This window comes from Cupressus sempervirens, chromosome 4, assembly GCF_028749045.1.
Source record: "Cupressus sempervirens isolate cs-2001-9-10 chromosome 4, ASM2874904v1, whole genome shotgun sequence".
In the NCBI taxonomy this organism is placed as follows: Eukaryota; Viridiplantae; Streptophyta; class Pinopsida; order Cupressales; family Cupressaceae; genus Cupressus; species Cupressus sempervirens.
Genome location: NC_143121.1, coordinates 710,378,288 through 710,392,065, shown reverse-complemented (window position 1 = coordinate 710,392,065; position 13,778 = coordinate 710,378,288). Strand labels below are relative to the sequence as shown.

General features: G+C 33.4%; 1 pseudogene; it reads right to left on the bottom strand.

The window, feature by feature from the left end:
• Positions 1 to 1,162: 1,162 nt before the first annotated feature.
• On the bottom strand, positions 1,163 to 9,582 carry LOC149563252 (AP-1 complex subunit mu-2-like; annotated as a pseudogene).
• Between the last annotated feature and the right edge of the window lie 4,196 nt (positions 9,583 to 13,778).

Below are 13,778 nucleotides of genomic sequence, written 5' to 3'. Positions count from 1 at the left end.
TTTTTAATAATATGTATAGCATACCTGAAATGCACCCGTAAAGCCCCATCTCAGTTGATTTATTGTCAATCTTGGGATGACAAAAGAAATTACTGGCATAGCAAGCCTATACTTAGCAATCAACCTAGGGAAAATAAAACATAAATATCATGCTGAGAATCAAAATTCGTAGATGTGTTATCTATGTATCAAAAAATCAAATTCAAATTGGCATGGCAACAGATAAATATAGAATTGATGAAATTGCCTGCATTATGAGCTAATGATTATGATAACCAAAACCCAATAGTGGCAAAAATGAAACCAAATTGTAACTTATCACCAATTTCCCAAATTCGATAGTTTTAAATGTCCAAGGAATATATAATGTAGAATAAGAAAATAATTACTTTTTAATTCGTCCAGATGTTGTAAATACTGCTATGATAGAAGCTTTCACTTTGATTGCTGCACTTACCTAAAATTATCATACAAATACTTCTATTAAATTTATATCACTTTCCACATATCAAATGAATAGTAAATTACAACCAACATTAAAATTCATTTGTAAACAAAATCTGAGTCATGGAAAAAGGAATAAAAATAATTTTATGTACTTACTGCAGAGGTTGCAATGCATTCCAACTGAGACATTGGTTCGCTTTGACATTTGAGAGTCTTCTTAAAATAAATAGCCTGATTGTACACTTTCTCTGCCTACATGAAATAATTAGAATATTTTATCTTTTAAGTAGTTGTTCAGATCATAATATGATATCACAATACATATATTTAGAGAAGGGGGAGATAAGGTTATTGGTTGACCTCAATTTTGATGATCAGTGGCTGAAACAATCGATTGTAACTAATCTCTATATCCTCCCACCTAGTGCTGAAGCAAAGTTTGTTCCAAAGGTTTTTTTTTCCCTTAGAGAGTAAATTAGGTGACATCAAGAAACTACAATTGAAAGCAATCAAAATATATAAAAGAAAGAATGATGAACACAACAAAACCAAATTTGTGATGGGTTTTTCACAAGACATAGCTGTTAGGCGGATAGTCAAATAATATCCTTCTGCTTGATCCTTCATTTAGAAAGTAAAAACAACTTAATAAGCCATCAGAATGATCAAATATCACATTCTCTCTTGCTTACAACATTTCTCAGTTATCACTAGTCTAGATCATTCTTAGTTCATATTCACCTGTCGTTGTAATGTACCTCACCCATGGCAATGCTTGATATCCACTCTTTTCAATGATTTTTAGATACTTGACTTGCAGTAAAGAATTGCAACAAAAGAAAGTTTTTATAAAGTAGTAGCCTAAATCTAAATGAACAAAATGTAAATTCTCAACCATTTATTCAATGCATCAATTTACTTGTGGAGCTAAATATTTAAAAAGCATAATGATTTTCACTGAGGCCAATATAAATATAAGCAATGAGCTTTTTCTCATCAGAAATATAGAAGTGAACACACAAAAGGGTCCAGCACTATGATGACTTTTATGGAGTCAGTCCAAAATGACCTGAAATGGCTCAAATTTTAGATAAGTTATAAATCATGGTAATGAGCTAATGATACTCGCAAAAGAAATAATCTACATTTGTAAGCTAAAGTTAAGAAATGACCTAAATTCCTAATACAGTAAAATATGGTATCTCAAATTTGATACGAATAGGCGCCCACTTTTTTGGGGTTGCTTCTTCAGCAGTTATGCTAGAAAGGTTAAATTGAGCCCTCAATATGTATTCATGAATCAAAATCCACATAATAAGTCAATCAAGAAACTAAAACATTAGGGTCTAGAACCATGGTACTATTAACCATCTTTGAACAAGAAAACCAATGAAAGCTGCAAGATACCTTTCCACCAAGAAATGATTTTATTTTCCAAAGCAAAGCATCCCTCTTTGGGGAGTATGCAAAAATACCCATTGATGTGCATACATGAGGTGTAGATGCATCAGCTAGTACTGGCAATTCAATTTCAACATTTGTTGTTGTACTGCAAAGTTAAAGAAAACCATGAGACAAATTAGCAAATACACAAAAATATTAGTCATACTTAAACCATTCCTTGAAGCTAACATGTTAGAAAGATCTATCTAAACAGCAGATAAATCAGATCTAAAATAGGCATACATAAGCCAGAGAGATAATTTGAAACCTACGATCTTTGTATTGGCTGCATGCTCTCACCAAATATTCTACCCAACTTCTTGAATTCTTTTATACTTGAGCTTCAACCCATTTCAATGGCTTTACCTGAAAAGTAATAAAAACATATGATATGAAACCTACTTTAGAAGGATATCCTTAATAATAGAACTTCAAAGATTTGACAACAACTGCATTCTCTTGAATATATGAAAAAACCTGTGTGCTAAGTCTATAGTTCATAAGATCAAAAGTCCCATCATGAGGTATGAAGGATATAGTTCTATCATTTTCAAAACGAGCAAGATGAACGCACCTGACAGAAGAAATAGAAATTAACATATGCCTTTTCAAGGGAAGAAAAAGACCAAGTACAACATCAAAGGAATTTGCAAGCACTTTAATATAAGATAAAATTGATAGTTTAAGGAATTGAATAAGAAAATGAGCTTGATTGCATACTGATGAAACTTGATGTTATCCAAATCAATTGCTTTACCCTTTGACGCTTTTCCTTGTGCTTCTAGTAGCACCCTATCATTGAGTCCAAGTTTGCATTTTGGCATTCCGCTGAAAAAAAGTGAATCAAAATATAGTTGTCATTAACAGCTAGATATGTAACATTTCAGCAGTCATGCTAAAAGTACATTACACATAAATAAAAATTAGAAATAGCCACATTTTGCACAAAACAAGCTAAATTAACTAGGAAACACAATCAATAATTCAATGCCAAATATTAAATTAAAAGTTATAAAGGTTTAATACTTATGGCATATGTATAAAAAAAAGAAATCATTAGTGGTCAAACTACTTCCAACACTCAATAATTATATAAAATGTCTAAAGATATATACATATCAATATTTTATTCTTTTTTTGTAATTTTTCATACTATTTTATTTCCAACATCAGCTGTGGGGATCCAACTTTAACCTTCATATGGCAAGGGCATGGGTGTCCTAACCAAATTATTCCAGATACATTTATTACAGACCCGGGGAAGGCCTACAAACTGTATGAATTGGACCTAGTCTGGGTATGGGACCTAGTGCATCATAATCTAAATTTCAACATTTGGTCATTATAATTTGACTTTTAATCTATCACTCTAAACTCTCCAAGAAATTGGACTCTTTTCAATCATCCACCACAATTCATTATTATTCTATATTTGTTTTATTCTCACTGAAGCATGTAATCTATTGAAATGCAAGTATCCAACATTGAAGTTGGTTGTCTCGTGACCAAAAAATTGTTATTTATTAAATCTTAACAATGAATATGAACACAATATTTGTACTTATAAAAGTTGGATAATTTGTAGATTCTTTGTCTAATGGTAATTCATAATTCTACCACGTAAAAATAAACACAAGATGTTTATTATCTGAACTCTCATGCGCCAATCCCGTTCTCATAATATATGTCTATTCATTTAGCTGTGTATAAGCATACATGGGCATTTCAGCTTAGAAAATGGGGTTTGTCCTATTTCAAGGTGTTCCACAAGTAGGGTACATATTTAAGAAAATAGGTGTGCAGTAACATTATAATGTTCTCCATGAACCTAGCTGGAGTTTACAGTGTTTCAACTTAGCAAAGATTATGGGAAACAATTCCATGTTTCCTGTCTATAGTCTATTAGTTTTATTTCTAAAAGAACTCAATAATAAGATTATGCATGGGGTAGGAAAAAACTACCTCAAGTACGCTCTCATCTTCAATGCTCCAACCACATCAGATCGCACTATTTGCCCATTGCTACTCACAAGAATATTTACACTTTCTACTACATCCAAAAAGACCTTTAATAACAAATTAAAAGCACAAAATTTGTTAAATATCAATTTCCATATTCAACCAAAGCACAAAGTTAAATCTGGATTAGCCTTCAATCTCATTTTTATTGTATTGTATTCCTTCACTTTGCTAGGAAACTACATTTGTAATAGCCATTGGAGGTCACTGAGTGACTCCCATCCTGTAATCATCCATTTTGATGAATTCACTAAGAATCTTTGCCTCTGTTTATTGAGAGTACTTGAAATCCATTATTTCATCTAGTAGTTCATACTGCACAATGGGAAATAAAAGTGGTGAAATGATATACACATATTTTAAATTTTAAGTTCATGATAAAATATTCTCAAATAGTTCATTACAAGGAATTTTGAACCCTTGACCCTCTATGGCTCAAATTAAAAATAGATGTGTACACTCACAACAACGACAAAATTTTCTCTCAAAGAATCTTCTTCTAGCTCTTCAAAATAGTGCTTGAATACCTGTAGAAATAACACACATGACAATCCAAAATTGAACCTAAAGTTGACATGTGAATCAGTTATTGCAACACACTAATCATAGCAGAAAACAAAGAGGAACATTAACAACTCTTGATTACTGTAATAACACCTAAATATGCATGCAATAGCTACAAATAAAAGAATTATATGCATACACTAGAATCCCTAGCTCTATAGGTTTAGTAAGTTCTCTAAATGTAGTGTTCCATTTAATAATTGAAAATAGAGCCTCGAACAAGAAATAAATTGTGAATGAGAAGTGTAGATTTTTGAACTTACATCCACAACTTGATGTAGAAATAATAGTAAGCTAGTTGCATTAGAGTTCTATCTTGATGTTGCCATAAGGTAGATATTGTTATGCTGAATGAACATGTAAGTCACCCCATTGTCATAGAGTAATGGATTTTGTAATGTGGGATCACCTTGTCCATGTAATTCCATCAAAAAACTTGTCAAAACACATATGTTGAAACCATCCTCACACATGGCCAATTCAACCTTATAAGAGACCAGATATAAGAGAGGGTGGTACATTTTAATGAATATATTCACATGACACAATGTAATTAATGTGACATTGGCCACCTAAACAACTTTAACTTTTAAGTAATTTGCATACCTCTATGTAAATATTCCATATCTAAGAAGCTTCTTTGTACAACATTGCAATTTTTAACTTCATGATGCACATAGCACAGATGAGTCAATAGAAACTATAGTTTCTTGTGTTCTTTCCATAGTTTTAAAAGAGTTCTTATCGATAGATCCATGTAAGAATTGTATTTCTCTAAAAATGGTTTTATTACCAATTTTATAGAAAGTGGACACAAATTAACTAAAGAATCTTCAAATCAAGGACTAGAAGTTACATTGATGCAAAGCCTTCTAATATCCCCTTAAGGAACCCTATTCAACTCGAGGATTCAACATCTTGGAATCCACTCAAGGAACTAGAGTTCAACTCAAGGATCAAAAAGAAGTCCCTAACTTAGTAGATCTCTTCCACACACCATACCCACAAATTCACTTCCTACCTCATTACCACAATCTCTTATTGTATCAATTTCCTTCTAGGTCACCTAGTGTACCTAGCACCTCCATCATACCAAAATCCAACTCTAGCATCTCTCACTGACCCTAACACCTTAGACCATCTTATCATGGCCTATCTACCATGCTTCAACTCTTCACCATCTTCCAACAACCCATCTTTCACCATTTCCTACTTTAGCCCTTTTAGGCCTGTCTAGTAGCCATGTCCTGCAACAAATTGTACTTTTCTCTCTAACTCCCCAAACAACCTAGTGACTTAGTCACCTTTTAAAATCCCTTTTATGGTTTTCTTCAAACCTTGCATATACCAATTTCTCAACCTGTGACTGTTGCACCTTTCTATGGCTATCACTAGAACAATTAGGCCTAATTAGCCCTTGCCTAACAAAGCAACTATGCTTTGCACACACACCCAACTCTCCAAACCTTGAAAAAATATTAAGGCATCTAATAAATGATAGTATTCCACAATTTTTTTGACCCTCCATGCATTTCTAGACACCTTTTCATCAAGCCCTCCCTTTAACGATTTCTAGCCTAGGGCTTCCTAGAAAAGACCCTAAATCAACTCATAAAACCTTTCTATTGGCTCAAAAACCTTTAAACATACTCCCTAAAATTTTTTCAACACACATTTATCCATTCCAACCTCCATTTTCTCATATTCACCATGTGGTAACTTGCAACTGCACCTTCACTATTTGGTAGAACAGTCACCCTGTTGTTCTTATCTTTGTTCACTATCACCTGCATCCTCCTACATTAAAATCATAAAAACAACATATTCATACACTTAAGTGCCTCTCCCACAAGTTACAGTCCATTCACAGAAAGTGGGAGAGGCTTGTCTCCATTAATGACTACAAAACTGTGACAATCAGTCATGTTCCCTTTGACAACAAAGATTTCAAAGATAGTTTTTGTCTTTTAAATAACTTACAAAGTCCTTGTCAAGAGTTAAAAAATCATGACAATATTTTCAAGGAGCAACAACAATAAATCTTTAATATAAAGAACTTTATTGGATTACCAAGTCGAATCTTGCAATTAGGAAACATTCACTGTGACAGTGAATAGCAGATTTCTTTGATTTATTTATTTTCTTGTTACATACACCTCTCTTAAACTTTTTCCCTTGTGTCTTATAAAGACATTTATTTTCTAAAAATTTTCCCATCTAACTAACTCATAAAACTGAACTAAAGTCCCCTTGGATGCCAACTACTCTTCTAACTGTCTTATGACAGCATATAGACAATTTTTATAACTTTTTTAACATCATTACCTTTGATTATCTTTTGTGAACTTTTCTTGGCTAAAGACTTATGAAAACTATAATTTCATTCCTAAATGACTCTAAAAGACCTTTTAAAACACTCTTCACACACCTATAACCTTAACTAACCCCATTCAAGCCTAAGTTGGTTTATGTTGCCAATGTTGGCAATTTTACGAGATCTTGCACTTTGAGTGCATTTTACATCATTTAGGGGCTTTAATAGGCTATTACATCATGTAAACACTACCATCCACCCATAACTCTTCCTAGGACACCCTAGGACTTCAAATGACCCCTTACATCATATTGACTCCCTATTTGTGCCAATTTGCCTATTCTTGGCAATACCTTACATTTTGTCAACTTTGTGAAATTTATTACATTTAATGGCTTTAATAGCCATGATTCATCATAAAATAACTCAATAGGTCTCCATTAGGCATTGATTTCCCTTGTACCTTCATTATCTCCTACATAGCTCCTGGTGTACCTTGTAAGTTCATTTTTTCTTGGGTGCCCTTGCACCATACATGGATTCAAATGAAGGATCAGTAAAATATGGATAGCAAATTGACAAGTATTAACAGTGATACCTCCTTTACTGCTTAGTAATATCAAAAGTGAGGTTCACCACTAAGTATGTTGGTTAAGTGGTGGTGGTGATGGTGTAGGGGCCAATAAGGTTCAAACAGCCACTAGGCCATCGTCATTGTAGGCTTGTGCCAATTTTCTCTCGGGGTTGAGCCTTAACTTTGTTAATTGTGGATGAGGTCCCCCATTTGTGGCCTCACCAATCCATAGCTCTAGGTCAAAATCATTTTTCTTGGGGCTGGAGTGTATGTTGTGTTGTGTTATCATCACTAATATGATCATATCCTAATTCCTTTTGCTTAAAATAACCTCTTCCAAGCAGTGGCATATTCAGATAACATAGTCCCAAGACAGTGCTGATCAAGGGTTTCCCTAGTTAATTATGATAATTGTATCATTGGTGATAACACAGTCCCAAGACAGTGCTAAGATCTGAGGATTCAATAAAAAAACTACAAGTTTAGAACTTCATGACAGTTCAAAGCATGAAGCCTTAGATGCATAGGACAACAATCTAAACATAGGACAAAATAGAGAAATATTTAGTATCTTATTGAGCTTCACTTTGTTTTGAGAATAGTTTAATATTCTCTACTAAACAGGGCCAACCACGTGAAGGTGGAAGCTCATTTGGCCCCACCCCCCTCCCCCTAACATCACTCTACATTCCCCATTAACATCTAACATTCATTTATTCTTTCAACCATTAATAAAATGTAACATTCAATCAATATCACATGATAACATTCATTAACACATTAGATTCATAAACATGAAACATTCATCAATCATGAACATTCATTAGCACATAATTAAATTCATTCAGACATAAAATTCAGTCATTATCAACTAAGAAATGTAGATGACAATCATTTTTTCTTTCTTTCTATTTCTTTTTTCTATGTAAGATCTAAGAGGAGCATCAGTGTCATCATCAATTCCCCCCTCATCAGTTGTTATTTTCTCTATTCTTGATGATCTCAAAATCCTATGTTGTTGCAAAGGGGGGTCCTCTGCAATAACAAATAAAAGAGTTAAATTAAAAATAATTTATTATAATTGTTACAAGTATTTAATTATTCTAAATAACATAACTGTGGTGCTCTTTACCTGATCTGACCACATTATTTTTTTCAGACTCAACGTCAACACGCTCATGAACATCAACCCCTCAATCCTCTACAACTACTATACAAAATGTTACGTTAATCCAAACACCAATTGCAATTACATATAAAAAATTTAATAGCAAATGTATACCTCCACCACTGGGATGCACATCATGCGAACCTTCAGCATTCATAGATTGTGTAGAAGGATTTTCGGGCTGCATTCCAACATCCTATGCATTGCTATCATTGCTTGCTTAAAATAGATATACTCACTTTATATTGGAACTTAACATCAAATAGACTAATTGGTAAAGTATTCAATTTTAAATAAATTTCATTTAGCTTATTTACCTATGGCTCAGATGCATCATTATTAGAACCTTCCACATTGATTTCAACTCGTAGTTGTTCAACCACGGCTCTATAGCCTTGTTGGAAGCCAATTCTCTTATCCTCTTCTATGAGGCATCTCTTGAACTTTGAGCCCTGCATTTTTGTGTGGTATGGTGAATTTTACTTGCATTGTTTCATCAACCAATGGAGGGTAGTTAAAATATCAAAAGGAAATACAAAAGTTGCAAAAGTTGAGGATCAGGAGCATAGACAAGCTAGTCTATCCTTGCATTTCCCATCACAATATATAAAAAATTTGATACAATTTTTCATTTACTAATACTTACAACTCATGCTTGAAGTTTCAAAAAACCACCAGAGTCGAGCTTGTGTGTCCCATGCTTTTCTAGTCTTGCCTTTGTTTCCTTTGATGTGTTAGGTAATCTATGAAAAGTTTGAAATATGTTAGATAGTATAAATATAGAGGTTAATTAGTACATAATTACATTGTCAACAATATCACATACCTTGGTGTACTCTCTACTGGTGTAATTTCATTTTTCTTGTTAGCTTTATACTTTCCATCCAAAATCAGAGCCTACCACTCAGCCTCAAGAACATAGGGTGGATGCTTGTACCTAGGGCTATCTCATAAAATTTTTTTGTACTGGTCCCTAATATACTTCAAAAATAAACCAGCTTTTTCAAGGAGCTTGTTTCTCTCAAATGCACGAGGTCCAAAGAGTTGGGTCATGCTCTCTATAAGATCATCCTTCAACTTTTTGTCTTGGTTATTCCACCTTTTAAGTAAAAAAAACATGTTAGACTCATAAATGAAGTGAAGCTACCTTTAATATAGTTCAAGAAATGGATGAAAAGCAAAACTATTCTAGCAATGATATGAAATCAAAATAGTGGTTTTGGGTTATAGTTAGGATATGATGTTCCACCAGGTATGCACAGTGGGCTCAAATATTCGCAAACACTAATCACCAAGTTTTTTCCAAAAAACATCATTCCCTACAAAACAATCATGGGATCATTAGTCGATGAAGAGTGATAAAAAACTAAATTACTATTATATCACTATAGAATAATAACTTTAAAGTACCTAGAACTTTGGCTACTTTTAATGGAATGCCTTCATCATCGTTGACAATCAATATGACATCCTTCACCATTCTTGTACTAGGAACATAGGAACATCCAAGAAATGATGTTGTAGCTCCTATTGCAAAAAGTTTCATAAGTTTCATAAGTCTTTGTCAAAAATTATAAACACATAACAAAAGAGAGAAAAAGAGGGATTTGTGTACCAGTAGATGGTGCAACATTCGATTCCTATAAGCTACGTGTTGTCGACCCAGTAGTCAAAAAGAGATTTGTGGTTGTCCTAGATGGAGGCGACATCGTCATATGATCTAAAGCTAAAGAATAAAATTGTTAGAGCATGCATAAATATAGAACGCATGGACTAGCATGGACAAGACTGTTAGAGCATTAAAAAAAAGGATTGTTCGAGCATGTATTGTCAATGATTATGATAATTCCTATATATATTAAGTAGAAAACATAAGTGTGGAATAGAACATGCAATCTACCTGAACCACCTACAGCACCCTCATCATGGGAATGGGGCTCGAAATCATGCAAAAAACTCTATAAAGACAACGCATCCATATTTTAATTAATGCCATAAAAGAGCATAACAGAAAAATGATTATTGAACTCTTGTTATAATTAAAATTTTCATTAATACTTACTTTTAAGGTTTCAGAGGTGTGCAACAATTTAGATGCCCTATCTTTTATTTCCTGAGTAGTAGGCTAAATAGTTGCCAAACGTGTAATTTCTTTGCCAATTTTCTTAGCAACTTTTTAATTGAACCAATCGAGTCATCAGTCTCTGCTAAATCAATATTAAAAGGGTCCTCCTCAGGGGTGGGTTGCTAAGGGACTGCAGGTTCCTTTCCCTCCCTCTGACCACTAGCCCTCTGTGATAACAATAGTATTAGTATTATCAAAATTACTCCAAAGCAACAAAGAAAACAACATTAAAAAAATGACATTTTGCTTCTATCTAGTTTGCACAATTACAATGATTTTTACATGCTCATGTGTAGATGAGCCAGGAACATTACTAGCATCCCCTCTGAGTAGTTGTTCCATATTGTGCCCCTATGTCAAAGATCAAGTATAATAATGTTAGCCAAAAATTTATTGACTAAATGTTATGTTGGAGTCATTGATTAGAAGTTGGTTTAATAGTATGTAGCACCCCCATGATAGTAGCCTCGTTTGTATCTATGCGGTTCAAATTGTAATCAATAAGAAGCTCCTCCCCTGCATGTATTGATTTTATCACACAGATGAATACACAATTTCCCTCGCATGCCTCAAATATGCAATTGGGTTGGTTTATAGTTGACCCGGGTCGTGTACTATTTATAAAACCCACAATATTCCCTATTTCTTTTGGCCTTCCATCAATATATATAGCCACACTTTTACTTTGATTATTGTCTTGCTGTTGTATATAATTTGCCGAGAGGGCATACCTACACATACTTTTTTTATATTGAACAATATGCATCCAACTTTTGTAATCGTAACATGGTCCAACATACTCCATCAATTCAAAAAAAAAATTTTAAGACACCTTTATGCCATCCATAGAAAATATGCCCAAACCATGTAATGATGATGGTGCTATGTGATATATCCTCTTGTTAACACAAAACTCAGTGTTTATTGGAGGAAGTTCCTTGGGTACCCAATGTTTCTGTAGATGTTGGTACCTCAAGGGCACCTCGATGTCACCTTCCATCTCATCATCATAAGAACATGAACCCTCTTGAGCAAGGAAAAATTTCATGCATTTATTGAATTTCTTTCTAGTCCTTTGACCTCTAGTTAATCTCCTTGTTCTAGATAAATTGCATGTCTCACTTTCCTCTTCTATTCCTATATTTCCCTCACTCAAGGAAGACACTTTTGACAAATACCTATTCACTGGTACCTACAAATGGGAGAGGTCTTAGAAGACATCAATCTTACTATTAATAAGTGTATTAAATAGACTATCTATAATGAGTATTGACTTATACCTGTCGATCCATGAGACTATGCAGGATGCTCCTGAAAGGGGTTCAGTTTCTTGCAAATGTAATTCAATTATCGTGAGCATAATCACATCATAATCATAATCACATCCATCATAAGAATAACATAAAAATTAAAAACATTAAAAGGTACACAATATAACACTTAAATCAGGCTCACATTATAAGCCTACTAGGGAAGTAGGCATAGTGAAGGGCTAAGCACTTATATTATGTTTTCCCTATGAATTTTATTCTAGGTACAACTCCCTTTTATAGATATTTAATGAATTCCCTTTTCTAAACTAAACACTTACAAATTCTTTTGACCTGATAGAAAATAAGGCTCAATACATTCACACATCAATATGTGTTTTAAATAGTTTTATTTAATTAATTTAGATTAATAGTTAATTTAGATTAGCAGTATTCTATTTCTAGTTGAAACTTGTAGCTTTTAAATGGATTATGAATAAACTATGTAACCATATAAGATAAATATATTTCTATCAAGAAATGAAAATTAAATACATTAAGGATTGATGACATACCTCTAAATTTCATCATCATCATCCTCACCATCATCGTCGCCTTCATTGTCATCGTCATTCTCATCATCATCAACATCAACATCATCTTCATCATCATCATCAGTAGCAGCATCTACATCATCTTCTACTTCTTCGGTATCTTCTTCTTCCATCGCATTATACTTTATTGGCCTTCCTCTCGGTTCATGTCTAACAAAAAATGACCAACTTGGTTTATGTGGAACCTCTAAGTAAAATACTTGCTCACATTATCTTGGAAGAACATAGAGCTCATCCCCAACAGGCTCAAATGACCTTGTATTAACCATTGTAAATACATTATCACGTTCAATAACAATTCTATCAGTATCATTTGGATTAAGTCGTAGCTTGTACCATTTGACAACGAAGAGTACTAATTTGAAGGAACTAAAGTCACACTCAAGTATATCATCCAAAATGCCATAGTATCAATTTTTAGACTCTTGAGGATGTAAGTTGTTTCTAGATGAAATATTAGTCACTTGAAAGACTGCAGTTATTCTTGAATCGGAAGTTTTCTTCGTGTCATCCAACACTTTGACTTGAAATTTTTGACCATTACAAAACATAGCCTTGTGGTGTTTAACTTGTAATAATATGTGAAACATGTCAAAATTATTGTATCATGAGTTGATAACCATATGGGTGATTAATAAATTTGTACATACCTGAAAATCTCTTAAACCACATGCTAAATCTATTTCCCTTTGCGTAACATTAGAATCTCTATTACGATGAGCTTCTTTAACCAATGAAGATACACCTTCCCATGTTCATGTTCGACTAGAATGTTGACATCGTTCAATCCATATCATCATCCAATCAAGATTGTTTGCAATATACAAATGTAGTTCATCCCACTCTCGAGCACTTGTACAAAAAAAAAAAGACAACTTACAACTGATTTATTTTGAAGATTAAGAAATAATTTATTACAATAACATCTTATAATTTATTACCTCTCACTTTCCTCAATGTACCTTTCCCCATCAAGTACTCCCCTTCTAATTTTTTAAAAGGCTCGAGATCCCAAATGCGATCTACACATATATTTGATGCAAACTTAGGAAGATATTTAGTAATGTACACCACAGTCTGGTATACCATATATCCCTCTACCATAGAACCCTCAGGATGTGCTCTTTGTCAAACGAAAGCCATCAAATATTTCAAGTGCCTCTCAACCATCCACATTGACCTAGTGTGTACAAGTCCACACAATTCAATCTCCTCAACTAGGTGTATGAGGTAGTGTTCCTATGCATTGAAAAAAGTTGG